This window comes from Symphalangus syndactylus, chromosome 7 (genome assembly GCF_028878055.3).
Source record: "Symphalangus syndactylus isolate Jambi chromosome 7, NHGRI_mSymSyn1-v2.1_pri, whole genome shotgun sequence".
NCBI classification, from domain to species: domain Eukaryota; kingdom Metazoa; phylum Chordata; class Mammalia; order Primates; family Hylobatidae; genus Symphalangus; species Symphalangus syndactylus.
The window spans coordinates 87,870,926-87,898,347 of NC_072429.2; positions in this window are offsets into that span (position 1 = coordinate 87,870,926).

The window sequence follows — 27,422 nt, forward strand, 5'->3', positions numbered from 1 at the left end:
ATTTTCTAGCCTAAATTATGTTTTATGTGACTTAAACATAGTGATGAGAAAGGATTGTATAAATCAGTAATAGCAATACTTTTCCTTTTCTTCTGCTGTAATAGCAATAAAAAGTAACCCAGACCAGTTTCCCCAAAATAACCTTTAGACTAACTACCTGTCAGACCACATGTCTCAGTTTCAAGCTTTTCAAACACTCAGAATTATGCAGGTCCACATCCTGACTAAGAATGACGCACCAGACAAAAAGATATTGTAACACAAAGTGAAGGTTTCAAATAGGCGGCTCTATACTAAACAAATAAGAAAATTCAGACTGAGGATATGCATTTGTGTCTTCAGAATTATTATGCCAGAGTGAATAGTCCATAATATTCACAACTTTCTTATAAAATCATTCTGTCATCAATAGTGCTATGTTAAAAAAAATATCAAATCTAACTGGAGAGAAGATATACAAACAGTCATGGAATACCAAATATAATATTTTATTATATCCAGCAAATGAAGAGGGGTAATACGAGATCTTAAAAGCCTTAATCAAGGAACTATAGTCATTGTATGGTGCCTACAAATTCCTTGCAATTGTCCCTTTTCTATACTCAGGTATTCTTTCGTCAGCATTCAAGAACAAAATTTATAAATGCCCAGAGATTTTGTGTTTTTCAGTTGTGCATGATTTCATTTCTTCCATATTTTCTCTATATCAACCTTGGAGACTGATATTTTAGATTTGTCCTTTTATCTCCTAATCTGTTAACTCTGAGGGGAAATAATTACCTCGTTTAATTAGCTGCTTCTGCCCATAATGTTCCCATGTCATTACCTAAAGAATTTTGCTTTATCTCTTTGCCTTATACTGTAATTCCTTAAAAAATATATTATTTACTGGCTTAAATTTGATGGAATTTTCATTTTATTCCTTACCTTTGCTTGTTATTAATTTACATTCTCTTCAGTTAGTTCTTCAATATTTTTATTTCTTCTCTGCCCCTGAATTGAATGTGGATGTGGACTTACACAGAAAATGAAATATTTATGTATGGTACATCTATCAAAAAGATTTCATTGCTACTCATGTTTACAAAGGCATGCAAAATTAATTATAAAAGCAATCAGAGATTATGTTTCTATACTATAGCTGCATAACTCCAGCGAGGCAATACCTTGTTCAATAATAAACTACAACCCTTGTTCAACAACCCCATTCCAAGGAACTCAAGGGGAAACATTAATATATTCTGGTAAAAAATTGTACAAACCAGATTTTAGTCTCAAGCTAACTAAAATCATACTTCATTTTCCACTTATTAAAAAATATTTGAGGCAATAATTTGATAACTTTCACTATCTGTATCAGATTTTTAAAAGGAAAGGAAAATAGACTTTTACAAAAGAAGGAAAAAGGGCATATAGATGACTCTCTGATATAACCAAGAGAGCCATGCACACACACTGACACTTAAGACTTAAGATAGTTAAAAATGTCCTAATCCATCTTTATACAAACTTTAGTGATAATATGTTATGAGCGATCCACTGGTTAACTGAAACTCTCCTGGAGTCCGCCTCTTTATTTTAACATTAATTGAGGTTGCCTATATCTTTTATAATTTTGATACCAAAATCTGAGAAAATTGACAATAAAGTATAACTTATTTGAGTCAATACCTATGCAATCTGATTTATACTGACATAAAATTATTCATACTGACACGATTAAAATTATTGACAACATTTACCTATCCTACTTAGTGTGAATGCTCACAAATTTTCCTGTAGAAATACTTCATTAATGTGTTTATTATCCAATGCCATCAGTCCTTGTTGTTGGTACTAAATAATAATATATTATCTAAAATTCAAAAGTATTTGAATTTCAAAACACAGCTGGCTACAAGGCATTTTTGACATAGCATTAATATTTTAATATATATAGCAATAGATAGAGATTTCAAATCATTTTTACTTGCATGAGTCTCTATAGTCTTGAAAATATTGAAAATCTCATACATTTTCAGATTGAAAAATTGAGAAGACAGTTTAGTGGCGTTTCTAAGGTTATGAAGCTAGTAATAGTCGGGCCTTGGAACCATGTCTAAATGGAAGTCTAGTCATTCGACTGAACTTACTGACTACCTACTATTGAGTATCTACTGTGTTTTTCTCGGTTTTCCCATGTCTGATTCATTATCTGAAAGTGTTTATTTAGTACTTGAGGAACAAAACTCTTCATGGAGTTTGAGAAAATTTTTCTAACTTTGGTAAACATTAATGATTTTTAAATGTGGGTTTAAATATCTTAGGTGAAGCTGATATGGTTGTAATTTTCTCATGCAGATGAAGATGTTGGCTGTTATACACTCCCCACCACTCAAGCAATCTGACTACATATTGAAATCCATCAACCATTTTGCTTTGTTTTTCTAAATTTAATTTATTTTAATCCACTTTCTCCATCTAAATTATGTTGAGATATCTAGCTCATTAATAATGATAAAAATGATTTTTCTATTTTTTCATTATGCTTTATATTTCATCAGCTGCCTTCTCTTACAAAGAAAGCAAAGAAAGGATAGGTAGGAAGATTTTTCTTATCTTTAGCCTTTGAGGATCCCCAATTACCCTACTAACTACCCATCCTTGGTGTCTCTTCCTATCCTCCCCCTCTAGTCAGTAGCTGAAGTTTGGAACACAATTGACTTTACTTGAAAAAAGTACTTGGCTTGGGTATTTTTATGTCATTCAAATGCTTCTACATGGTAACTTGTTTATGTGACCATATCTCTCTTCTTTCACAGTTATTTTATATATATATATACACATGCCTGGCCACCAAAGTATTTGAGCCTATGTTCCCTGAGTAAAGTGTAGTTGCCACTTATGAAAAACTTCCAAGTGAATGGTGAGATTCATGAAAATAGTATTTTGAGGGGTGTTACAGCCACAAAACCTTTATGAATGATAGAAAGGCCTTGAAAATTTGTACTTGCATAAAGTAGGTGCAATACTCATTAAGATGGTAGTGGAGACGAAAAGAACATGGAAATTACAATACAGGCAAGCCAGTGAGCCTCCTGGAATAAGCAGCAGAAGTCTCATTGAGCAAGCTCCCCACACACATGGCAAATTCCTCTGACTGGGACCTCTATGATACTCTGTTGTTTGTTTTTGTTGTTATTTCTGTTGTTTTCTCACTCCTTAGCCAGTGTTTTCAGGAACTTTCCTGGTCTTTTTATTCTATTCTGTCAAATGTAGATACTATAGATGAGTACATTTCCTCTTTGGTTCTCTATTTTCTTATCCTAAGCCCTACTCTCCTTTGGGAAGATTTTTTCTCTTTATAGGAAAAACTATGCTGAGAAGTAGAACAAATTGTAATGAAAATGCTGTATCTGAAAACTTATGATACACAGCTAAATTGGGACTTAGAGAATTATAGTCTGAAGTGTTCACAAATGATATGGCTTGGCTGTGTCCCCACCCAAATCTCACCTCGAATTGTAATCTGAATTGTAATCCCCATATGTCAAGGGTGGGACCAAGAGGGAGGTGATTGGATCATGGGATAGTTTCCTCCATGTGTCTCGTGCTTCCCCCTTCTTTCTCTCTCTCTCTCTCTCTCTCTCTGTCTCTCCTGCCTGCCCTGTGAAGAAGGTACTCACTTCCCCTTCACTTTCTGCCATGATTGTAAGTTTCCTGAGGCCCCAGCCATACGGAACTGTGAGTCAATTAAATATTTTTCCTTCATAAATTACCCAGTCTCAGGTCATATCTTTATAGCAGTGTGAAAACTGCTAATACAGGAAATGACAAATACTAAAATTTAAATCGTTCATCTTGAAAACTGTGAAAATAGAGGAATAAATTCCCCAAAAAAGAAAGGGAAGAAAATATGGCAATAAAATATTTCACTAGGCACATTAAATTGAAAATTCCTATATCATGCTGATTAATTAGAATTATCAGTATATAACAAATATACCTCTAGAGATATAGAAACTCTAGCAAGTTTAATCCATTTAAATTTATTGTGATTACTAAAACATATTAATCCTATCAAGCATTTAATTTTGTTCTATTTCTCCTGATCTTTTCTTTCTTATGGACTTCCTTTGGAATTTGTATCTTTTGCACTTCATTTTTTTGTACTTATTTATAACTTATGCTATTTCTGTATTTTTAAAGTTTGCTCAAAAAATTTAATATGTACATTTAACTTTAAAAAGTTTGAATTCAGTCAATGTGTTTATTCCCTTTCTGAATGAAATGTACTTTAAATACCTTAATTTCTTTTTTTGTTTGTTTGTTTTTTTCGAGATGGAGTCTTGCTCTGTCACCCACGCTGGAGTGCAGTGGCACTATCTCAGCTCACTGCAACCTCCACTTCCCAGGTTCAAGCAATTCTCCTGCCTCAGCCTCCTGAGTAGCTGGGATTACAGGCACATACAAACACACCCAGCTAATTTTTTGTATTTTTAGTAGAGACAGGGTTTCATCAGGTTGGCCAGGCTGGTCTCGAACTCCTAAGCTCAAATGATCCACTCATCTCAGCCTCCCACAGTGATGGGAGTACAGGTGTGAGCCACCACGTCCAGCTTAAATACCTTAATTTCTAACACTTTCTCCTTACATTTGTTATTTTTGCCAGTGCTTGTATCACTTTTTAACTTGACAAATTAGGCATTCTTCTTACATTTTTTGTGTGGGCTACATACATTTGGATTTACCTGTAGATTTACCATCCTTGAATCAATTTCTTGTGTGCTGCCTAATGACTGGTCACATATCCACCCTGGAAATTTAGTCTCACACAAATAACATACACTAAGATATGAGGAGGGATGTTTGCTGAAAAAGAAAATAAAAAATCTAGATGCCGGCAGCAGAGAAAGGGAGAATGGATTCTAGGCAGGCATGAGCAGCAGCTGTCCGGTACAGATGGCCTGGAAGAGGTCAGTGAAGCCCCTCACTGACATTCTCTCTACTGTGCCTGGATTTAACCAGAGCTAGCCAATCACTTCTCATATTAAGCACCCAGGGTGTTAAATTTCAGGAGTTTCATAAGATGGGAAAATGGGACCATTTTGAAATGACTAAGTAGAAGTTACTAGCCCAAGTGGGACTATTATGACCACAGTTGCAACAGTTTCATGAAAATCAAAACAAATCGTAAAGCATAGAAATGTTCTGGAAGAGATTTAGCAGGTCAGCCATTTATATTGGTGTAAGCTGATTCAATCAGCAACTACCACCAGAGACAGAAATAATGACAAGGCTGTTCTTGAATAAAATAACAGAGAATTACAATTGTCTCAAAAACCACCCAACCTGGTAGCCTTGAAGCATCTTCTTTAATGAATGTCTCAAGTAACAGTCCAGCAGGCTATGGAAAAAGAGCTGTTTACCTCCCAAGACTATGAGCCTGTTTCTCAGTAGGTCTGCCTGTGGGGGCTTTGCTTGCAAAGTTTGCCTGAAGAAATAGGGTAATGTGATTCTGAATGTGCGGAAAAACATTTTCATTACTGAGGTATAAAATTGTCCGAATTTTTTAAATGAACATTTTCAGGAACTTTAAGATGTTTAGTCATTGCCCAGGACTGGTTTCTTACTGCACTGCAGAGGAGCTATTAGGGAAATGATTTAAGCCCGTTGGGGTAATGAAGGCTTTCGTGTCTATTAGTGTGCTTCTAATTGCATATTTAAAGACCGAGGTACTAGAAATGATGGTGTTACATACCCAATGACCAAGAAAAGAGCAATAGAGGCAGCACGGTCTGTTGGATTAAGAACCCAAAAGGCTCCACCACCCACCCTTGCTACCAATAGAAAGTTGCTCAGCTATCCTGTGCTAGAATTCTTCCATCTGTAGGAAGGCATAAATTACTGGTAACATAATGACAATAGTAATGTCATACACTAGATGTGGATATATTATGTAGAAATATGCATATTTATTATTTATAGTGCCCTTATGTCACTATATCAAATATGAAAATTGAATAGAAAAAATATGTGCTACTTGGTAACTTGGGTTAAGAATAAAAGTATGAAGCATGATTATTAAAGGATATGAAACATTCTACTGCAGCAAGAAAAAGGAATTGAGAAGATAAATTATGGTCATCTTATGAACAAGCCTAGAATTAAAATGTCCCAAAATCCACATTACTGAACTCTAAAGAGAACTTGCTGTGTAGGTTGTCTGAGTCAATGAACTCATTATTCTAGATATATTCACTGCATAAAAGCATGAGCCCTTTTGAAAATAGAAGTCAACAATACAATGGTTGTTGCCTATCTTGCTCCTACAATTGAATTCTTCCCTGTTAATCCTTCTACTCCTCTGCTTGGCCTTTTAATCACTTTTATTTCTCTATCTGGTGCCTACATGCTAAGAATTTTCCTGGGATCCCATATATAGATCACTTTTCTTACTGATCTAACCCTTTTTCTCTCCGGCAATGCCAATCGCATGCATGATTTCAAATCTCTCTCTATGCTAATAGCTCCCCAGGTGAGTCCTCCATACCCACTTCACCAGTTGCCTACTTGAACCACAACCCTGGAAGACTTAAATGTACTTCACACTCTACCTGCATTAAATCAATCTTATTATTCTCTTCCCCTCCTCCATCTCCTAAAACACTCTTTCATAATCCCTATTTCATCAAATAACAGTTCATTTAAGGCAAATGCTATCTTCATCCATAGACATTCTATCTACTCTCTAAGCCTGCAAATGATATATTCTGCTCAGATCAAAACACAGTCTTAAGGCCAAACATGGTAGCTCATGCCTCTAATACCTGCACTTTGGGGTCTGAGGCAGGAGGATCACTTGAGCCCAGGAGTTTGAGGCTAGACTGAGCAAAATAGTGAGACCCCACCTCTACAAATAGTAACAATAAAAAATAAAAATAACATATTCTTCTCCATTTCTGCTACAAATGCCTTAGAGAAGGACCTGTTACCTCTCACCTAACTTACCTCTCCACCTACAGATTCTTCTTTACATGTCACCTGCTCCACATCCTCCTGTTTTGCTAAACTGCAAATCTATGTCACTGCTTTCTATAAATTTCTAGTACCTTCCCAATAACTATTTAAAAATCCAAACTCTTTTAAAAGACATGCTATGTATCTCCATCAGTCCTAAGCCTATTTGCTTCCTCCACACTTCACCTAGGCCTTTAGACAAACTTTGTTCTAACTCTGAGCCCAGCATGTTTGTCTAGTCAGCCATGATTTTATTATTTATTATTATTTTATTGTGAGTTGCCTTTCCTCTCACCTTCTCTTTGAAGAAAGCCCAGCCATTGTTCAATATCTGTATTAAATGGCATTCCCTTCCCTATTACTCCGCTAACAATTGCTTCCTCCTGTAAGCCAAAAATGAAATCTAAGCCCCTCAACAGACTGAATGGAATTCCCTCTTGGCCAAGGGGATTCCAGAGGAAACCTGAAAAACTAGTTCAGGCCAGGACAGGAAGGGTGGTCAGAAATGCTTCATTATATCCTCTCCCTTTTGGAATTTAGATACAACTGACCAGCATTAACAATAAAATAGAGATCTTAAGACTGACAAAACAAACTTTATTGCAATAATATACCCAGCTCCAACCTGACCCCAATATAGCATCACATGACAGATAGCACATCCTGAAGGATATCAAAGTATTATACCCCAAAATATATTTCTTTGATATATTTTGAAATGTCCCTGCAAAGCCATCTCTTGGGGAAATTTCCATTCTTTAGAGGATCTCCTTCCCTTTCCAAGTCTTTTCCTGATCCAGGAGAGATTTAGCTGAGAGATTTTAACTAAGAGAGATTTAAAGTTCCATAAATAACATTTACCATCGATTCCGTCTGAAGCTGGCTACCTGGAGGCTTCATATACATAACAGAAACATTGGTTTCCACAACTTCCCTTTTTTTATCTGAGGCAGTTCTTACTGCTGGCTTCAATTCTGTAGGCAAAGCTTAAGATTTTCAGCCAACTGCCTATCAGAAAATCTTTGACTCTACCTATGACTGTGAACCCCCACTTCAAAATGTCTCAGCTTTCCAGGCCAAATCAATGTACCCCTTACATGTATTGATTTATGTCTTTGCCTGTAACTTCTATCTCTCTAAAATGTATATAACCAAGCTGTAACCCAATGACCTTGGGCACATGTTCTTAAGACGTCTTGAGGCTATAACATGAGCCATGGTTTTGGCTAGATAATCTTTACATATTTTAGAGCTTGCCTTTTTCTGTCAGTACTTCCTTGCTAGATCCCCCTTCCTAGTCACTATTAATAATTACCATATAGCACTGAATGTATCTGCTTGTTTCTCTCATTATCACTTCTTCTCAATGGTAACAGTAGTATCTTATTCATCTGCTATGAATAGACACTCTTACTAAGCACTGGGTTGGTATGGCACCTTAAATAGGAAGCAAAAGGGTTTGGCCAAATATAACCCAAAATTTCAAAAACTTTGAAGTAAATTAGATGATCTAGGTTTATGTCTGAGATCATTAAGTATTTTGTTGATTCTGAAAAATAACCTTTGATATGGGTAGGCTGTGTCCCCACCCAAGTCACATCTTGAATTGAAGTTCATCACATGTGGTGGGAGGGACATGTTGGGAGGTAACCGAATCATGAGAGTGGTTTTTTTCCATGATATTCTCATGATTGTGGGTAAGTTCTCACGAGAGCTGATGGTTTTATAAGGTCTTCTCCCTTCACTCGGCTCTCATACTTCTTCTTCCTGCCACCATGTGAAGAAGGACATGTTTGTTGCCCCTTCTGCCATGATTGTAAGTTTCCTGAGGCCTCCCCAACCATGCAGAAGTGTGAGTCAATTAAACTTCTTTCCTTTGTAAATTACCTAGTCTCAGGCAGTCCTTTATAGCAGCATGAGAACAAACTAGTACAGTAAATTGATACTGGGAGTGGGGTGCTGCTGTAAGGATACCCAAATATGTGGAAGCAACCTGGAACTGGGTAACAGGCAAAGGATGGAACAGTTTGGAGGGCTCAGAAGAAGACAGGAAGATGTGGGAAAGCTTGGAACTTCCTGGAGACTTGTTGAATGGCTTTGACCAAAAGGCTGACAGTGATATGGACAATGAAGTCCAGGCTGATGTGGTCTCAGATAGAGATGAGAAACTTATTGAGAACTGGAATAAAGGTGACTCCTGCTGTTTTAGCAAAAAGACCGGCAGCATTTTGCCCCTGCCCTAGAGATCTGTGAAACTTTGAACTTGAGAAAGATGATTTAGGGTATCTGGTGGAAGACATTTCTAAGCAGCAAAGTGTTCAACCAGTTACTTGGGTGTTGTTAACAGCATTCAGTTTTATGTATTCACAAAGACGTAGTTTGGAATTGGAACTTATGTTAAAAAGGAAAGCAGATCACAAAAGCTCAGAAAATTTGCAGCCTGACAATGCAACAGAAAAGAAAAACTCATTTTCTGAGGAGAAATTCAAGCCTGCTACAGAAATTTGCATAAGTAAAAAGAAGCCAAATGTTAATCACCAAGACAATAGGGAAAATGTCTCCAGGGCATGTCAAAGACCTTTACGGCAGCCTCTCCCATCACAGGACCAGAGATCTAGGAAGAAAACATGGTTTCATGGGTCAGACCCAAGGCCTCCCTGCTGTGTGCAGCCTAGGGACTTGGTGCCCTGTGTCTCAACAGCTCCAGCCATGGCTAAAAGGGGCCAAGGTACTACTTGGGCAGTGGCTTCAGAGGGTGCAAACCCCAAGCCTTGGAAGGTTCCATGTAATGTTGAGCCTTTAGGTACACAGAAGTCAAGAATTGAGGTTTGGGAACCTCCACCTAGATTTCAGAAGATGTATGGAGACACCTGGATGTACAGGCAGAAGTTTGCTGCATGGGAGGGGCCCTCATGGAGAACCTCTGCTAGGGTAGTGTGGGAGAGAAATGTGTGGTTGGAGCCTCCACAAGGAGTCCCCACTGGGGCACTGCCTAGTGGAGCTGTGAGAAAAGGGCCACCATTCTCCAGACCCCAGAATTGTAGATCTACCAAAAACTTGCACCATGCACCTGGAAATGCTGCAGACACACAATGGCAGCCCATGAAAGCAGCCAGGAGGTAAGCTATACATGGCATACCTACAGGGGCAGAGCTGCCCAAGCCCATGGGAACACACCTTTTGCATCAGTGTGACCTCGATGTGAGACATGGAGTCAAAGGTGATCATTTTGGAACTTTAAAGTTTGACTGCCCCACTGGATTTCAGATTTGCATGGGCCCCATAGATACCAAGAAATTGGCCTACACTTTTGGCCAATTTCTTCCATTTGGAATGGGTGTATTTAACCAATGTCTGTACCTGCACTGTATCTAGGAAATAACTAACTTTGTTTTGATTTTAAGGCTTATAGGCAGAAAGGAGTTGCCTTGTTTCACATGAGACTTTGGACTTGGACTTCTGGGTTAATGCTGGAATGAGCTAAGACTTTGGGGGACTGTTGGAAAGGCACTATTGTGTTTTGAAATTTGAGGACATGAGATTTGGAAGGAGCCAGAAGCAAAATGATATGGTTTGGCTATGACCCCACCAAAATCTCACCTTTAATTGTAGTTTCCATAATCCTTATGTGTGGTGGAAGGAACCTGGTGGGAGGTAATTGAATCATGGGGGAGGTTCCCCCATGCTATTCTCATGATAGTAAGTTCTCACAATATTTTACAGTTTTACATGGATCTTCCCCCTTTGCTTGGCTGTCATACTTCTGCTTCCTGCCACCATGTCAAGAAGGACATGTTTGCTTCCCCTTCCACCATGATTGTAAGTTTCCTGAGGCCTCCCCAGCAATGAAGAAATGTGAGTCAATTGAACCTCTTTCTTTTATAAATTACCCAGTCTCGGGCAGTCCTTTATAGCGGTGTGAAAATGGACTAATACACCTATATACTTCATTCAGCCTCAATTTTCTCATCTGTCAAAAAAGGGGGTAGGATTGGTATCTCCTAGTTTTTCTCAGCACTTTTATTCTACATATACATAAATCAATGATTTAGAGTTGAAGTTTTAGGCCTAGAAAGTTTTTTTTTTATTTAATAGAGAATTATCATATGCTTCATGGGAAGACTAAATATTGTAAACAGTAAACTCTTCCCAAATTAATCTCTAAGTTTAATGTGATCTCAATCTTAATGGGATTTTTTAAATGATACAAAATTTATTATAAAATGTATAAAATTATGTGAATTTTAAGATTTATGTGGCAATTGATATTATATACATACACAAAGAGAGAGAGAGAATAGCATTTTTGAAAAATAAAAACAAAGTTTGTTGGGAGTGGCACAAAATTGCCCTGCCAGATATAAAAATATTTTATAAAGTTTTAACATTTTAAGCAGTGCCATATTGCCACATAAGTAGACAGTTTGCTGGAATGGAATAATGAACCAAAAATTAACCTATGCCTGTACGGCAATCAATAACAGAATAGGATTCACTAAGCAGTGGTCAAATAATTAGCTGCTTAATATATGTTCTTAGAAAATTTGATCATCTATATGAGAAAATGAAATTATATGGCCATAATACAACATATCCAAAAATTTATTTAAGATGAATTAATGCCTTCAAAGATGGCAGAAAAAGCTTTTAATGATACTATACCTTGCTAACTAACATTTGTAGAATATTTGCTATATCTTAGACATTGTAAGTGCTGTTCAGGCATTAATTCTATCAATAATCCTATTACTCTGTGAGTAAGGTAAGTCCAATTATTATTTTTATTATTATTTCATTTACAGGAAAGGTAATTATGGTACAGAGAGGTTAATAAACTTACTGAAGTGTCACAGTTAACAAGAGACAGAATTAGAATCCAAAATCACGTATTCTTGTCTCAGTATCTTAAGCTCTGAAAGACTCTATTGGCCATGAGAGACAAAGCTTTCCTTAAAAAACAAAACAAACAAACCAAAAACCCAGAAAGCTTAAATAATAAAGAAAATGGAGATATAAGTTTGACTGAAAACTTGTTTTATTTTATAATAAAGTCAAGTTCATGTTTTAAAACAAACCACAGATTGGGAGAAAATGCTTGCTGCATAGATTATCTGTAAATTATTTTTCTAATCACATATAAATATGAAATAGACAAAAAACTCTATCAAAAAGTTGGCACAGTATATGAACCTATGGTTTTAGAAAATCTAATTCAAATATCTAATAAATAAATAGTCAATCACATTGGTAAGCTGGCAAATTAAAATTAAAGCAAAAAGATAATAGTTTTGCACACAGAACTGAAAAAAATTGATAAGTCCGTACAATGTCAAATGTTGTCAGGTCCTTCCAAATTGATCAACCAATTTGGAAGGCAATTTAGCAATGTGTAGAAAAGTTGAAGGTGTGACTACTGTTAAAAAAAAAAAAGTGACTAATTCCCCATCTTTGTATCTAACCCTAGAAACATCCCTGGCAAATAAAATAATAAGACATACACATGGATATTCACTGCCACATAGTAATAGAGTAACACTGGAAACAAACTAAGCATTTATCAAATGAGAACTAGATAAATAAAAGCTGGTATATACATACAAATACATATATATGTTAAAGAAATGAGCTAATTCAACACAGATAAATCTAAAAAATTTTTTAAAAAAACAAGAGATTCATTGAGGAGATTCATAGTACAATTTAGGCAAATTTATAAATCACTTGAAACAATGTTACAAATTATCTTTTCATAGCATTTATAAATTCCACTTTTAAAGGACTAGAACTATATACATCAAAGTTATAATATGGTTATATCAAAGGAAAAGAGAAGTGGATATGTAGGATGGTTAACTTTATCCATGACGTTATATTTTTTAAATATTGTGTTTATATTACTTACATAATTTTGAAAAATTATGTGAATTATTTTATGATATTAATATATATTTTTAAATTATTTCACAGATAGTAGTATGAACATCTATACAAATTTCAAGGACTTTCAAAGTTATTTTGTCACAAACAGATTGATGCAAATTATTTGAATTTTGAAAGAATCAAGTAGCAAGCAGAAGAGGATGAAAATTTTAAGCAAACTTAAAAAATCTATTGCAAGGGATTGTTATTAAATTACATTTTAAGCTACAGAAATGTTATTACAGATACAAAAGCAATCTGTGGCAACTGGAGGAGAAATGCATATCCACTAACACTGATAAACTGCTGGGGTTTCTGCTTTTTCATTTTTTATTATTTGGAATAAGCATAAAGGAACTGATAAGATTGTTTAATTAAAAGAAGTAGAAAAATTGTGTTCGGGAGATAGCCTAATAATACTGCTATTACTTCCATGTGTATTCAGATCTAGGTCTCACTGTCTGTCTGCAGGAGAACAGTATATTGTAAAGCAAAGCTCTCTTTCTCTGTTTTATTCCTGAAATAGACATAAGAGTAGAGGAGTAAATTTCCTTTTCTACTCAAATTTTTGGAAATTTTATTTGTAAGATTTACATATTTGCTCTAACAAGAACAGCATGTGTAATTAACTCATCAACTGAACCTGCTATTTACAATTTTAAAACCCAAAGCCTAATGCATAATTTTACTGGGATCAATTTGTAATTCACTCATTCATGAAAAAGAAAGGAATGAAATGTATTAAACAATAAAGGTTGCCCATATAACCCCTTAGCTAGTTGCAGTGGGTTATTAAGCTTTGCCTTGACGGAGGCCTGTATCAGCTCAGTGTTTCTTGGTTTGAACCTCACTGTAGTCTTTTCCCTGAGTTAGGACAGACAGCTTGCCTGTTAGAGCAGCAGTTTTACACACTTTTATGGAGTCCGATATGTGGTCACATAGTAATGCAATTCTAGTTCAAGCACCATATTCACTTCAAAATCCCTGGTGATCAGCATTTATGTACAGCTTAGTTTCTCTTAAAACTGAGGTATGCTAACATAGCACACACTTTATCATTTAGAAGTATCACACTGAGTGAATATATCCCATTAATTATTGTATCCTACTAGTTGATGTAGACTACCTGATTAGATATGTACATACATATATTCATTCATGTATTTTCATTGCTCATCAAATCATTGAAATATTATACTTACTCTGTACTCAGCACTGCACACACACAATCACACACACAGTTACATCTTCATGTGCTCTCAGGTACATCACAGGTAAAAGAAAGCCAATTCTGATGTATGCTGAGCATAGCTGATTTAGTTAAGAAAAACTCCTAATTTTCTAGGGCATTGGGGCTCAAATAAATTAAATAGCATTCCAAATGCGTAGCCTCTAGATCTGGAATGCTCAAATTACTCTTCCCTGATCTAAATCCAAATGGCAATTTATGACCTTTTATCTCATTCTTCATTAAGAATTCCTAAAATGGGATGGTGGATTAGTAAAACAGTGGGCTTCTCTAACTTTATTCTGGGTCTAAGGGGACCATGGATAGGGGAAGAAGGCTCACATCTATCTAGCTACATAAATGTGGCACAAATGCACATTCGTATGTGTATCATTTATGTGTAGCCATGTAATCTATCCTAAAAATGTTTTAATTCAAAACTTTATTTTGATTATCCTTCAGATTTTTACCTTGGTAGTAAGTCTTTACCTATCAATAACTATCTTGAATATAAATGGATTAAACTTTCCAAACAAAAGACATAGAGTGGCTGAATGAATTGAAAAATGAGACCTAACTATATGCTCCCTAGAAGAGACTCACTTCACCTTTAAGAATACACATAAACCGACTGGGCGGTGGCTCACGCCTGTAATCCCAGCACTTTGGGAGGCCACGGTGGGCAGATCATGAGGTCAGGAGTTCGAGACCATACTGGCTAACACGGTGAAACCCCGTCTCTACTAAAAATACAAAAAATTAGCCAGGCGTGGTGGCGGGCGCCTGTAGTCCCAGCTACTCAGGAGGCCAAGGCAGGAGAATTGCTTGAACCCGGGAGGTGGAAGTTGCAATGAGCCGAGATTGAGTCACTGCACTCCAGCCTGGCAACAGAGCGAGACTCCGTCTCAAAAAAAAAAAAAAAAAAAAAGTACACATAAACCAAAAGTAAAAGATATTTCACACAAATGGAAGCCAAAAGAGAGTAGAAATGGCTATATGTATACCAGACAAAATAGACTTCAAGTCTAAAACTGTCACACAAACACAGGTCATTATGTAATAACAAAGGGGTCGATTCATCAATAGGATGTAACAGGTATAAATACACATGTACCTAATATCAGAGCACCTAAATATATAATGCTAATGTTAACAGAATTGAGGAAGAAATAGACTGCAGCACAATAATAATAGGGAACTTAAATATTCTACTTTCAGCAATGGACAGATCATCCTGACAGAAAATCAATAATAAAGCATTAGACTTCAGACCAAATGGCCCTAGCAGACATATGGAATATTCTATGCAACAGCAGCAAAACACACATTCTTCTCAAGCCCACATGAAACATTCTCCAGGATACATTATATATTAGGCCACAAAATAAGTCTTCACAAATTTAAGAAGATTAAAATCATAAATTATTTTTTCTGACCACAATGGTGTGAAACTAGAAATCAAAAACAGGAAGAATTTCAGAAAATTCACAAATAATATGAAAATAAAACACCATGTTCCTGAACAACCAAGAAGCCAAAGAAGAAATTGAAAGGTGTTTTAAAATCTGTTTGAGACAAATGAAAATGGGAGCAAAATATATCAAAACATATGATGCAGCAAGAGCAGTTCTAAAAGACAAGTTTGTAGTAATTAATGTGTATATCAAAAAAGAATAATGATCTCATATAACAAATAAATGAACTAATGTTACACCTCAAGAAGCTAGAAACAGAAGACCAAATTAAGCCCACAGTAGAAGGAAGGAAATAATAATGTAGTAGAAAATGAAACTGAGACTAAAAAAAAAAAAAAAGAAAAAAGAAAAGATAACCTAGAGTAAGAAAACAGACAGTAAGGTCAAAAGATAAAATTGTAAATTGTAAATGAAAGAGAGGCCCACAGAAGTTAAAACTATGAAAATGCAAAAGATCCTAAGACTAATATTAACAGTTAAACACCAACAACGTAGACAACTTAGAATAGATAAATTTCTAGAAACATTCAACCTACCAAGACCGAATCATAAAGAAATAGAATATCTGAAGAGACCATTAATGAGTAAGGAAATGTAATCAGCAATAAATCTTACCTATCAAAGAAAAGCCCAGGACCTTATGGCTTCACTGCTGAATTCGCTCTAACCTTTAAAGAACTAATACCAATCCTTCCCAGACTCTTACATAAAAGTATATAAGACGGAACACTTCCAAACTCATTTTATGAGGCCAGTATTACTCTGATACCAAAGCCAGATAAGGACACCACAAGAAAAGAAAATTACAGGCCAATATCCCTGAAAAACATAGACGTAAAAATCTTCTACAAAATACCAGCAAACTGAATTCAACAATCGGTAAAAGAATCATTCACCATGATCAAGTGACATTTATCTTAGGCATGTAAGGATGGCTCAACTTTTGCAAACCTATAAATCTGATATGCCACATTAACCAAATGAAAGATAAAACTATATTATTGTCTCAATAGATGGAAAAGAAAGCATTTGACAACATTGAATACACTATCGTGATAAAAATTTTAATAAATTGGGTATAGGAGGAATGTACCTCAATGCAGTAAAGGTCATATATGACAGTCCCACAGCTAACATCATACTTAATGTGGGAAAGTTGAAAGTTTTTCCTCTAAGATCAGAAACAAGACAGAAAAAGATTTTCACTTTTGCCACTTCTGTTTAACATACTACTGAAAGTCCTAGCCAGAGAAATTAGGCAAGAAAAAGAACTAAAGTCATCCAAATTGGAAAGAGAACAGCCAAGGAGACAATCAATAGAGTGATGAGACAACCTATAAAATGGGAGAAAATATTTGCAAACCATACATCTGATAAGGGATTTATTCTTTATGTAAGGAACACAAACAACTCAGTAGCAAGAGAACATATAATCTGCAAAAAAAAAAAAAAAAAAAAAAATGGGCAAAGGACCTGAATAGACACTTCTCAAATGAAGGCATACAAAATATCAACAGGTTTCTGAAAGCATGCTCAACATCACCAATCATTAAAGAAATGCAAACTAAAACCACAATGAGCTATCACCTCACACCTGTTGAAATGGCTACTATCAAAAAGACTAAAGGTGAAAAGTGTTGGCAAGGATCTACAGAAAAGGGTATCCTTGCACACTGTCAGTAGAAATGTAAATTAGTACAGCTATTATGAAAATCAGTATGAAGATTTCTCAAAAATTAAAATGGAACTACCATATGATTCACAACCCCACTACTCGGTATAAACTCTGAGGAAATAAAATCAGTACATCAAAGAGATATCTACATGCCCATGTTTGTTGAAGTATTATTCACAATAGCCAACCTAAGCCAACTTAGGTTGATACAGAGTCAACCTAAGTGTTCATCAACAGATGAATGCATAAGAAATATGTGATATATATAATATATAATATATAATAACAATAAAACTATCTTTCCAGGTTCCAGCAGCCTCATAATTTAGCTGAGTCAGGTACTAGGTCTTATGCAATCTATGCAGGTACTGGGTCTTATACTTGGAGCACAATTTTAGGAAGTCATAATGTAAAAAAGATCAGAAAAAAATTAAAGCTACTTTTTCAGAAAGAACTAAATATTAATTGTCAAGGGTTTTCTTTTTTCTTCCTTTTTGAAAGTGAGGTTATGGAGTTACTTATAAAATCATAATGGATTAAAATTTCCAATTTCATATGCAGAATTTATTATAGTTTTTGACTTGAAGATTTGACATAACCCTCCCAAGAGCAGATTCTTTCCTTTTATGGAGATATGCCTTAAAGTCATACCCATAAAGACATTAGAGACCAAACTAAAATCTTCATTTTGATAAGAATAAATATAAAAACTGCTTTATCAATATCTTTGGGACTGTATTCATAGTTCATGGCAAGAGAAAAAAGATGGTAGAACCTCTCTTTATGTGTACTTTCTTTTACCTTCAGTAAAGCTTTAAACATACTTCCAGAAAGTTTTATAAGGTATTTAATGCTGATGAGAATTTTTTAAATCTTATGTTTAGTTTAACAAATTATTGTTCATCCAAAAGAAGTCTTTTGTTTTTCTTCAATTTTGCAGGCAACTATACATCTTAATATAAGTTTGCAGTAATCCCTTATGGGAAATTCTAGGTGAGAGTGACTTCACTCCTAGCAAATACAATATTTGTTTTGACAACTTCTAAACATTTCTATTTGATACCCTACTTATTTGATCATCTAAACTCTTCCTTTCAGTGAAAAACATTTCTCAATTGTGTATTAAAGTTTTTTGTATACTAAGCAAAACCAGGCCTCAGCATACCCAGAAACATTTTTGCAAGGATCTGGGGTTTTCATCAGTGCTTTTTGTTTAAGAAATCTGACCCTGATGGAATCCCAGTGGACTAGAGTATTATTTAACTAGAATGTACCCAAACCATACATGATAACAAAAATTTTCCATCAAAGCCCCATTTCAGTGACAGAGCCTTGTCAAATGATTCAGAAGTGCAAGTTCTACTATTTATTTCTCAGGTGACACTAAAATACCTTGATTAGTAGGTCCTTGTAATTAGCAAGAGATTTGCCCAAAGATCTTCTATGACCTGGTTTTGTGACTAACATCATAGCATACAATTTCCTTAATTTCCTTATCTGTTAAATGTAAGTAATAATACTTTTCACAGTTATTAATATGATGAGGGTTTCATTAGGTCACTTTTCGACGCAGAACTGAGATTTCTGAGCACCAGCAAGACATAGACTTCAGCAGTGTGATGGGCATCTGTGTGCCAGCCCTATAGCACCTCCTTCTTCGTCTTGTTCTTCAACCAAACAAATGGTTTACCTGCTTACAGATTGTAACATTCAGAATGTTAAATCTTTGAATGCAAAGATTATCTTACATTTCCCTTTTGCAAATATCCTGCAGCTTGTAATGAATAATTTGTTACATTATTCATAATAATTCTTACCTCCTAACTGATGTGAGGTTTTTGATTACTCTGACATTACCGTATTTCTGTCAATATTCAATAGCAGTGATTTATATGGTAAATTATATTGCTCTCTTGATATACTAAACCTTCAATAATCGTGGACTCAAAAAATTATTGATTCCTCCTCCTCCACTACAAACAGCAACAACAAAAATAAAATTAAAAAATCTTAATTTCTTTTCTGTCAATAGCTCAAATCTCTACCTAATTATAATCTTGGATTCTCTCTTTCCTCATCTAACTTCAATCTTCGTTAGCCCTGCAGTTTGATTTCCAAATGTGTTTTGAATTACTCCGCTTCTTTCCATTTTCACTATAGAATAGGACATAGAAATGCATCTTATGCCCACTGGATAAATGCAACCGACTCTCAGTTGGTCCCTTTGCTTCCATCAATGTCTCCAATTGTATTGCTCATACACACATGAAAGGAACCATTACCATAATCGACATGGTATTTTTTTATAATGACACTTTTCCTAAGGTGGAAATAAGGTGTCTTATTCTAGTAAAATCTGTATAGTACAGTTTTCTGACAGAGGTAAAGTGCCTCTTGAAATGGACACCGTTTTCTAATTTACAGTAAAGCATTGTATGGGTTAGTGGTATCTGTTTCCTCTCTTGTCCCCCCTACAACCCATGCTCCACACAGCAACCCAAAGTATTCTTTTTAAAACTGATATAGGGTTTGGTTAATCTTCTGCTTAAAATCTTTCTTTGAATTCTAATTACACCCTGAAAAAATTTCTAATTCCCTTTGCTTCTCAGACTTTACAAAACCTGACCCTGGCCCATTTGTACAAGCTCATCCCCAAACTGTCTTCTACTGGTTTATCATATTCCAGGCAGACTGGCTGCTTTTTGTTTCCTACAACACGAACCCTCTTCAGGCTTTATACACTTGCTTCCTCTGACTAGAAAATTATTTTCTTTTATCTTCATCTGGCTGGCTGTCTTTCATTCTTTTCATCTTAGTTCAAACATTACTGCTTCAGAGAGGGTATAAAGTCTTAACTTATTTAAAGAAGGAGTCCTTTTTCTTCCTAGTTAGTTTACCTTATCACCTTACTTATTTACTTCATAGAATTTGTTTGAAGCCACAGACATTTTGTTTATTTAGTTATCATCATCTAATCTTTGGCAATTTTGTTGCCAAAATAATCATCCATATTACTAGGGGTGTCTCCGTGGTTATTTCTAATGTCAAAAATGGTGCTTGGCACATTGTAGGGTAGGTACTTACTACACTTTAAAATATACATTCTCATTCCATTTGACTTTTTGTGACTGCTATGAACTAAACTGTGTCCACACAAAATCCGTATATGGAACCTCTAATGCTCAATGTGACTATATTTGGAGTTGGACTTTTAGGAGGTAATTAAGATTAAATGAGGTCACAAGAGTGAGGTCCTAACTCAACAGAGTTGGTGGTGTTAAAGAGAAAGATCTCTCTCTCTCTCTCCCTGTTTCTCTCTCTTTCTTTCTTCCTTCCTCTCTCTCTCTCTCTGCACCCTCAAAGAAAAGCATGTGAGGACACAGCAGACATTTGCAAGCCAAGAGGAGAGCCCACACCAGAAACAGAACTCTGCTAGAACCTTCACCCTGGAATTTTCAGCCTCCATAACTATCAGAAAACAAATCTGAGTTGCTTAAGCCACACAGTCCACAGTAGTTTATTATACCAGCCTGAACAGACTAAGACAGTGACCAACCCTAAGTGAAGGTTTATACATCATGTGTATATAAAAACATATAGTTATTGCCTAATTATCTTTTTTCCATTCTATTACAAGTGTCTAATTGGGCCCTGACAATAAATAAAATAGCAAAGTATGGTTTACGATTATTTTTTATAAATACTACATTTTGAGAACTATAGCAATAATATAGGAAAATGATATAAAAGAAATAGAGTAAACTGGACTGTAAGAAGTAGGAAAATTTAAATAACTCTTCTTTCTCCATTCTCTACTTGTTGAAATGCTTTACATTCTAAGGATCCAACTTAAGTGCCTCCTTCTCCCTCCATCTTTCTAAGCATAATTAATTACTCCCTTTATACTTTCAAAGCCCATTGCACATACTTTTATGTGATATCGATTCACTTCTGCTTTGTTGTTAAGGCTATTTGTTAAATCTGGGTCTCTCCCACTAAATTAGAAAATACTCTGCCACAAGGGCTATATGCCTTGGTTTCTGTTGCTCATGGTATCTAATACACGACTTGTACAAAAGTGGTGATCAATGAAATTTTGTTAAGTAAATAAACAAAGGAATAAATAATTAAAGAGGTGGAAATAGAAAAGAACATTGATACAAAGGTTAAGGCAATTCTGCCAATTTTTGTAGATGATATTCCTGAAAAATATCATAATTTGCACACCTCTGACTGGCAAATTTGAGATCTCAGATAATAAGTGTATGTGTATATATGTATGTTTGTGATGTCTGTATACAGGTATATATGTCGAAATATTGGTGTACACGCATAATACATGCACATACACATACATATATCATGTGTGTATATATATATATACACATAAAATCAGAGTAAATTTAATTTTTAAAAGATATAGCTTTCAAAACATGAAATTTTTATTTTTATTAAAATTTGTTTTGCTATGTAACCATGCAGGACAGTTTTCCAGTTGGCTGGGATGACCTAGTTCTCCGCATTTTTTTACTTATAGTTCCCCAAAGTAACTGTAAAATGTGCTGAGATAAAGAGGAACTGGCTAGAACATCCTAGGCTCTGTTCCAGTCCCTCCTAGAATCAGAATGTCCTTCAATCCTTTAGCTCAATGAGTCACATGACCTGGGATATAAAACCCAGGACCCAGGTTTCCAAGGTCCCTCATCTGCAGCACAAGTGGGGCACAAACAGTTGAGAGACTATATCCACCCTGGGAAGCTTTCTGTGTCTTGGGGGACTGGTTTATCTTGAATCCTGGCTTCTAGTGTCCCTTGTTGCCCATTTGTAAGTAATAAATCTCTTTCAATAGCTTGTGTGTGGGGGGAGTGGGATGCTCATCCTTATACCACTCAGATAACAAGTGCACTTGGTAACAAGTACACAGTAAACCTGATTCACAAACTATTTTCCTGAAGACTTTCTTTATGTCAATTGTTTAGTAAGCCACTCATCTGATTAGCTAGATCATCCCACAAGTTTCTATTTTACAGACTGAATCTTGTCTTAAAATATTTTGAGCCAGTGCTTAGTGGTTGCATTTGCATTCCTCTTTATATTATTTTCTGAGACTTAGCAGAATATCCATATATTTAATCACTGTATTAGTTTTCTTTAATGCTGTAACAAATTATCATAAGCTTAATGCCATAACCCACAAATGTATTATCTTTTAGTTCTCGATGTGAGAAGTCCAAAATGGTTGGCAGTGCTGCATTCCTTCTGAAGGCTTCGGGAAGAATTCTTTTTGTTTTGTCTCTTCCAGCTTCTAGAGACTGCCCACATTCCTTGGCTCATGGTCCCCTTCCGGCAATTATATCACCCCAACATCTATTCACATCTTTGTCTCTCACTCTGATGTATTTGTCTTCCTCTTAAAGTCCCTTTTTGTTATATTGGGCCCACTTAGAGAATAAAGAATAATAGGCCAGCCGCAGTGGCTCACGCCTGTAATCCCAGCACTTTGGGAGGCCAAGGTGGGTGGATCACGAGGTCAGGAGATCAAGACCATCCTGGCTAACACGGTGAAACCCTGTATCTACTAAAAATACAAAAAATTAGCTGGGCATGGTGGCAGGTGCCTGTAGTCCCAGCTACTCGGGAGAATGAGGCAGGAGAATGGTGTGAACCCGGGAGGCGGAGCTTGTAGTGAGCTGAGATCATGCCACTGCACTCCAGCCTGGGTGACAGAGCGAGACTCCATCTCAAAAAAAAAAATTATATATATATATCCCTATCTCAAGATCCTTAACTTATTCACATCTGTAAAGTCCCTTTTGTCATTTAAGAAAACATGTTCACAGATTTGGGGAATTGAGACAAGGACATCTTTCAGGAGTTGCTATTCAATCTACCAACAGGGACTTGTACAAGAGTAGCAGACAGAGCTTGTGACCATGATTTTCTTGACATGGTAGTCTACCAAAAAATAAGAAGAATGCCTATTTTGCATGATATATAGAATAGTAATGTATTAAGCAATTTTTCATTGCTATAAAGAAATACCTAAAAATGAGTAATTTATTAAGAAAGAATTTTAACTGCCTCACAGTTCTTCAGACAGCACAAGAAACCTGATACTGGCATCTGCTTCTGGTGAGGGCCTCAGGAAGCTTACAGTGGTGGCAGAAGGCAAAGGGGGAGCTGGTGTATCACATGGTGAGAGCAGGAACAAGAGAGGGGGGAAGGTGCCACACTTTTAAACAGCCAGATCTCACTACAACTCATTTACTATTGCAAAGACAGAACCAAGCTATTCATGAGTGATCTCGCCCATGATCCAAACACCTCTCACCAGGCCTCACCTCCAACAGTGGGGACTACATTTCAATTTGAGATTTGAAGACAAACATCCAAACCATATAGGTAAGTTAAACATTTTTGTCATATTCTCTATAAGAGTCTGAACCAAAGGTATATAAAACATCAAAAATTGGCTGAGCACAGTGGCTCACACCTGTAATCCCAGCACTTTGGGAGGCCGAGGCGGGTGGACCATGAGGTCAGGAGATCGAGACCATCCTGGCTAACACGGAGAAACCCTGTCTCTACTAAAAAAAAAAAAAAAAAAAATCAGCAGGGCATGGCAGTGGGTGCCTACAGTCCCAGCTACTCCAGAGGCTGAGGCAGGAGAATGGTGTGAACCTGGAAGGCAGAGCTCTCAGTAAGCTGAGATCACGCCATTGCACTCCAGCCTGGGTGACAGAGCAAGACTTTGTGTCAAAAAAAAAAAAAAAAAATCAAAAATTTAGAAATATGCAAAGTAAAATTACATTAAAGTAAAATAAATATTGGTTAGAATGTCTTAGTCCATTTGTGCTGCTATAACAAAATATCTGCTACTGGATAATTTACAAAGAACAGAAATTTATTTTCTCACAATTCTTTCATATCCAGGAGCTAAAAACCAGTTGAACTCATGGAGACAGAGAGTAGAATGATGGTTTCCATAGGCTAGGAAAGGTAGTGGGAAGGGGATGATAAGGAAAGATTAGTTAATTAGTATAAAAACACAGTTAGATAGAAGGAACAGGATCTAGTGTTTGGTAGCACAATAGGGCAATTATAGTTAACAATGATTGACTGTATATGTCAAAAAACTACAAGAATGGAATTGGAATGTTTCTAACACAAATAAATGATAAATACTTGAGGTGATGGATATCCTATTTACCTTCATTTGATTATTACACATTATATGCTTGTATTAAAATATCACATATACCCCCAAAATATGTAGAACTATTAAATATCCATTAAAACTAAAAACAAAGAAAGGTGGAGTAGCTATGGTAATGTCTGGATAAAGTAAATCTGAGAACAAAGAAAATTACTGAGGAGAAAGAGGGTCATTACATATTTACCACAGCTTAATTCACTAAGAATAAATAAAAATCCTAAGTGTGTACACACCTAGTAAGAAAGCTTCAAAATACATAAAACAAAAATCTAATAAAAACTGAAAAGAGAAATAGACACATATACCCAAAGACTTCAATGCTCCTCTTCCAATCTCTGATAGAACAAGTGGATGAAAAATAAGCAGAAATACTGAAAATATAAAAACCCTATTAACTAAATTGACCTAATTAAAATTTATAGAATACACCCAATGATGGCCGAATATACATTCTTTTCAAGTATACCTAGAACATTCACAAACATAGACAATATTCTTAGCCACAAAATAAGACATTACAAATGTAAAAGGAAATATATTCTTAGACCATAACAGAGTTAAATTAGAATCAGCAAATAGAAAAATAACTGGAAATTTTTCAAATATTTGGCAATTAAACAACATACATTTAAATAATTCATGGGAAAGAAAGGAAGACACAAAAGGAACTAGAAAATATTTTAAACTTAATGGAAATAAAAATAACATAAAATTTTTGTGAAGCTAAAGCAGTTCTTGGGGGAAATTTACAGCATTAAAATGCTTATACTGGGGAAAAAATGGAAAGGTTTCTGTGGTGGTTTAAAACAGCTATGCACCACATAACATTTTAATCAACAACAGACCTCATATATGATGGCGGTCCCATAAGATTATAATAAAGCTGAAAAACTCTTATCACCTTGTTGATGTCATGGTAGCTGCCATAATCATAGCACCATGTATTATTCATGTGTTTGTAGTGACACTAGTGTAAACAAACCTACCACACTGCTAGCCAAATAAAAGTAGAGCATGTATCTTTATAGAATATATAATCATCGTCTATTATATACAGTACAGTAATTATTTATTCACCATACTGTATATAAGAGATGATTACATGTGCTATAAAGTACAGCATTATTTACTGTACCATATATAATAGATTATAATATACAATTATGTTACTGGTTTACATACTACACTATATTTTTTACTGTTATTTTAGCATGTACTTCTACTTATCTGATTTGAAGAAAAGCTAACTGTAAAACAGCCTCAGGCAAGTCCTTCAGGAAGTATTACAGGAAAAGGCACTGGTATCATAGGAGATGACATGTCCATGTGTGTTATTGCCCCTGAAGACCTTCCAGTCATATCTGTTGAGGTGGAGGACAGTGATATTCATGATCTTAACACTGTGTTGGCCTCAGCTAATGTGTGTGTTTTGGTTTTTAACAAAAAGATTTAAAAAGGGAAAAAAAGGAAAAATTTAAAAAATATCAAAAAGCTTATAGAATAAAGATATAATAAAGATATTTTTGTATAGTCATACAATGTTTGGGTTTTAAGCTATGCTATTACAAAAAAAAGTTTTTTTAAATTAAGAAGTTCATAAAGTGCAGAAAACTTACAGTAAGCTACGTTATTGTTGAAGAAAAATATTTTTTACAAATTTAGTGTAGTCTCTGTGTACATTGTTTTTAAAGTCTACAGTAGTGTACAGCATTGTCCTAGGCTGTCACATTCACTGGCCTCTCACTCACTTACTCACGCAGTGTAGCTTTCAGTCTGGCAAGATCCATTAATGGTAAGTACTCTATACAGATGTACCACTTTGTATCTTTTTTACTGTATTTTTATAGTATCTTTTCTATATTTAGATATGTTTAGATACCCAAGTTCTTAGCACTGTATTGCAGATGCCTACAGTATTCAGTATGCCAACATGCTACATAGGTTTTGTTTTTGTTTTTGAGAGGCAGTTTCACTTCTGTTGACCAGGCTGGAGTGCAATGGCCTGATCCTACCTCACTGCAACCTCCACCTCCCAGGTTCAAGCGATTCTCTTGCCTCAACCTCCCAAGTAGCTGAAATTACAAGTACAGGCCACTTGTAATGGTATTTCTAGTTCTGGATCCCTGAGGAATCGCCACACTGACTTCCACAATGGTTGAACTAGTTTACAGTCCCACCAACAGTGTAAAACTGTTCCTATTTCTCCACATCCCCTCCAGCACCTGTTGTTTCCTGACTTTTTAATGATCGCCATTCTAACTAGTGTGAGATGGTATCTCATTGTGGTTTTGATTTGCATTTCTCTGATGGCCAGTGATGATGAGCATTTTTTCATGTGTCTTTTTGCTGCATAAATGTCTTCTTTTGAGAAGTGTCTGTTCATATCCTTTGCCCACTTTTTGATGGGGTTGTTTGTTTTTTTCTTGTAAATTTGTTGGAGTTCATTGTAGATTCTGGATATTACTGGGTATATACTCAAAGGATTATAAATCATGCTGCTATAAAGACACATGCACGCTTATGTTTATTGCGGCACTATTCACAATAGCAAAGACTTGGAACCAACCCAAATGTCCATCAATGATAGACTGGATTAAGAAAATGTGGCACATATACACCATGGAATACTATGCAGCCATAAAAAATGATGATTTCATGTCCTTTGTAGGGACATGGATGAAGCTGGAAACCATCATTCTCAGCAAACTATTGCAAGGTCAAAAAACCAAACACCACATGTTCTCACTCATAGGTGGGAATTAAACAATGAGAACACATGGACACAGGAAGAGGAATATCACACACCGGGGCCTGTTGTGGGGTAGGGGGAGGGGGGAGGGATAGCATTTGGAGATACACTTAATGTTAAATGAGGAGTTACTGGGTTCAGCACACCAACATGGCACATGT